The sequence below is a fragment of the Olea europaea genome, chromosome 6 (genome assembly GCF_002742605.1).
Source record: "Olea europaea var. sylvestris chromosome 6, O_europaea_v1, whole genome shotgun sequence".
In the NCBI taxonomy this organism is placed as follows: domain Eukaryota; kingdom Viridiplantae; phylum Streptophyta; class Magnoliopsida; order Lamiales; family Oleaceae; genus Olea; species Olea europaea.
Genome location: NC_036242.1, coordinates 28213215 through 28217960, shown reverse-complemented (window position 1 = coordinate 28217960; position 4746 = coordinate 28213215).

Sequence of the window (4746 nt, the reverse complement as noted above, 5' to 3'; positions counted from 1 at the left end):
ATTTGATGTTGATGTCACAAATTTGTCAGTAATTCAAAAGAGATGAGATCAACTTCGGTTACACCAAATTATGGGTCCCATTATTGCAATAAAGGACAAGGCACGGTCCATAGCCTTTTGAACCACCATTTTAGATTTTTAGCCGAAGGCTCAATTAAATGGACCATAAATAATTTCCAATTGGTCATTTATTCCTAATCCCAGTCTAATTTAGTCTAGTCTACTGTGCTGCACTGACTTGTTTCTTAGTGAATGGAGTTTGGTACGTTAGTTGTTTACTACCTTTAATTTTTCTATTGGTGAACTATTGTGGACTTTACCTATCTAAAAGGAATAATGGGCTTACAATTATTAATTACTACTTGATATAGTGTTAAATTAATTTGATAGTTGTAACACTTCAAGGCAATATGATAGAGTAATTATAAAGAATTAATTGTTTGATTAGACATTTGAAAGACCAAAACTTGTTGACGGAACGAATCTTGGTGAGGTGAACATGTGTCACTAAAAATCAGAAAAGAGATATTTCATAGAAAATTATATCATATACTACTCGTATGAGTTTATTCACGATTAGTTAGTGAGTCAATCTCTTCAATGCTAACACGTAATTATAAGAATCATAAGGAGATTTTGGATATGAAACCAAATTTCATCTTAAGCAAGCATTAGCTGCTCAAAAAATTCATTACGTGAAATTATATATATATAGACCCTGGAATTAAACATTATGATGATTTGTCAAATCTATTATTATGTTGAACAGTCTCCTATCGGTTTGGAGATGAATCTAGAGTTGAGCATGGTTCGATTCGATTTGATTCTCAAATTTTTCGGATATTTAGTAAGTGAACCGTTTGGTTCGATTCGGTTCTCAAGTTCCATACTATAATTAAATTTTTTAATAGTTACAAAGCTGTATTAATTCAACTAATGACATGTTCAATCTTAACTCTTACAAAATAACGTATTTCAATTTTATGTGTTTTTTGCGTCTCTCATTATTGATTTTTCATAGATTTAATTGTTAAAAGTCAACGAAATAGAAAGATAACGAACTCACAATAATTAAGAGAAGAGTTGTAGAGCTTCAATCAAATCTCTCCAGAACAGTAAAACGGTACTACGGTAGAATAATGGATTTGGGTAAAACTTAGATCAATTTGATTAAGTTGAGTTTGGACTAAAAATAAGAAAAATCATATTTTTGAATTTGAGCTATATTAACTAGGTAGCAAATTTATTTAGAAAAAAAATGAAATAATTTGACTTATTTAAAATAAATAAATTAAAGATATAGGAAGATTCGATTATTATTCAATTTTTTTTTTTATCTAAAATCCATAATCGAACCAAACTCATCGGTTCTCGATTCAGATACCCGTTTAAATATTTAATTTAAGAAGAACCGTTCGGTTTGGTTTGGGTCCTGTTCAGGCGGTTTAGTTTGGGAGTTTTGGCCAATCCTAGATGAATCGTTCTACCTGTTAAAAAATCTACGTAGTTTGCTTAAAAGAACTTCGACGGTCTTTGCGCTCATTTGGCTCTACAAGTCTCAATTATCGAGGGGTAAATCTTCATTTCCTAAGTATGTGGGCATGCGAGGTACCCCATTTTAGGACGATATGACATCAGGTGGTTCATAATTATTTCAATACGTAAAATGATTGACAATTAGAGAAGATAATATAACTTGGAGCGAAGTTTGCATTTTTGATAGAGTGAGAATACCTAAGTGTTAATTACCCTTGAATGGCACCAAATGGGTAAGTATTTATAGGCGAAAAAAAGGAACGAGAACTCATTGGATACTTGACATGTAGCCTCATTACAAGAACTCATTAATCAAGTTCTACCATGTCAATATATCACGTGTCCTAGCCATCAATAGATCAACGACCCGTACCTTGTCATAGACGGTTAAAAGAGTGTCTGCAGTCAATAGCTATTGTAGATAACGTCACATCAATCAATTCTCACTTGACTCCATAAATCAAAACCACCGGTTACATAAGGGCTTAGGGCTAACTTTGACTGCTTCGATTATAGAGACTCGTGTTATGCTGTTAAGATTACGAATCCAAAGATCACCTCTAAGAAGGAAAGTAACGATCCACATTGCCTCGAAGAGCACTTAGATGGCATCCTTGCTTAACTAACAGTTATGTAGCTTGCTGTGTAGGCAGAAGCACTATAAATGTAATTTTCTTTGACATTGGTGGTATTGTAACACATTGTATACTGTGATTATTTAATATAAGTGCTTCCTTAGTCCACATGTCACTATCATAATAATATGAGCAAATTTTAAAATTATCATGAAATGAAAAGCTAAAATAGAATATGCATTCTTGTTCTTGCTTGGCATAAATGTAAAAAAGTAAAAAGCGACAATTTTCAAAAAATTTGGTAAATTCATCATGGTGAGCATTGAATTGAAGGAAAATGCTCCTTTGCCAGAAAAAAGCTTGACAGATGCATTGACACTCTCTGATAAGCGCCGGGCCTCACATAAATAAACAATTGGAAGAAATAAGTGGTTCCACCCCCAATGTGAGAGTAGGTTAGGGCTTCTGGCACCATTTTTTGGATAGTGCGGCTCGATCCTTGAATTGAATCACGCATAGTTGGTCAGCAATTTGACGCTTCAACAACAATTTTGGCACTCCATACCTTTTCAGTCCATCGTGTAAATTGAAAACTTGTACAAAATAACACTATTTTCCACATCCAAATGTACACGTAAAAGAGATAAGCTTATGACCTCACTAAAAGATAAGACTTACCTTAAAAATAAATAAATAAATAAAAAGTAGATTAAAAACTTCATTTTATTAGAATTACTTGTAATTCTTATGTACTGAAGTGTTGGCTTTTTTTTTTTTTTTAAAGAAATTTCCACATCATTCAATTCAATTCCCTAACTCCGTTTTGTTTTGAATGGAATGAATGATTGATTCTGAGGAAAAATATTAAGAAAAACCTAACCATTATATTTTTTTAATAAGTGTTCTTTATTTTCTATATTCACAAGTTATATTTTGTATGCGATCGATGTGACGAGTTAAATTGAAAACTTGTACAATATAATACTATTTTCCACATCCAAATGTACACGTAAAAGAGATAAGCTCATGACTTCACTAAAAGATAAGACTTGCCTTGAAAAAAAAAAATTCCCTTCAGTAGATAAGAATTACAAGTAATTCTAATAAAATGAATTGTTTAATCTACTTTTTTATTTTGATTTTGATTTTTATTTTTTTAGAAATTTCCACATCATTCAATCCAATTCCCTAACTCTATATTGTTCTGAATTAAATGAACGATTCATTCTGAGTTAAAAAAAAAAAAAAAAAATCCACTTTACCATTATGTTTTTTTTAATAAGTGTTCTTTATTTACGATATTCACAAGTTATATTTTCTACACGGACGATGTGACAAGTACTTACATAGAAGATGACCATGTTCATAGACTTTACTTCTAACGACCAATTAAACATTCTTCTTTCTTTCTTTTTTTCCTTTTTTTTTTTGTGTGTAAATTAATGGATTTTAAGTACGGTATTTCAGTCGCTATTGAATTGAAATAAAGTGGTTCGATTGTCACAAATTGAAGTTCATTGACTTATTAGTAGTTGAGGTATAGTTGGATGATTGCCATACAATTAATCCAAGTTGGTAAGTGATATGTCTTGTGTATTTTTTATCTCAATAAAGTAACTTAAGATATATGCATAAGTTAAACTTAAATGTATTAATTTTAGCATCGTGTATAAGTACGATGATTCTTGATAAATAATAGGAATTGCCAAATTGATACGAATAATGCTATTTATACTATAAACCATCAACAGTATCAAATAACAAACTGTCACGTGTATATCACGGAGGATGACTAACGATAGTTTTTATTATGAAACTTTTTTTACATTATTTTTTTCCTTTATTACAAATAAAAAAAAATTTATCTTAAACTTGTTGTACTTTGTTTCTCGTCATTAATAAAATAAAATGATTTGTCCTAACTCGTACCTCGTGGCCGTGATAAATAATTAAAAAAAAAAAAAATTAGTACGAAATCTTCTATTTTCAAACGCGATGCTTAAATGCAAAACAGACCAGATCCAAGGCTGCATTTCAAATCTTGAGAAGTACCAATTAAAAATTAATGCTTAAACAAACTGAACTTACGAATCACACAAATGTTATGTAGTTTTACTGGGATTGCAACTCCAATATATGTGGCGCTAACGTGATATTAAATGATAGGTAGAGACTGATGTTTCAACTCCAAAAATACTATTACTCCAACTTGAATGAATCTTAAATATAACTATTATTTTAAAATCAAAATGATCTTATTTTAAGAGTGGTATTCTGGGAAAAGCAACCTAAAATTCTGCAATTTAATCACACCTTAAATGGTCTTACAATTTTTACTTCGTTCAAATATAGTCCTATTTTCCTTTTTCGTCTATTCCAAATTATAGTCATATTTCTCATTTGAGAGTATAGATAATATATTAGTTTTCCAATATACCGTTATTTAGCCCCTGTTTGATTCTCATTCTTATAAGAATGAGAATGAAAAATATAGCGGTTACAGAACCCACACAAAAAATTGGGAAGTCAAATAAGGTGGTTTGATGTGATGAATAAGGGTCATATTTTTCATTTTTTTTTGCCAAAGAATGGGAAACAAACGGTGCCTTAATGTGTTTTGTTATCATAAATATAA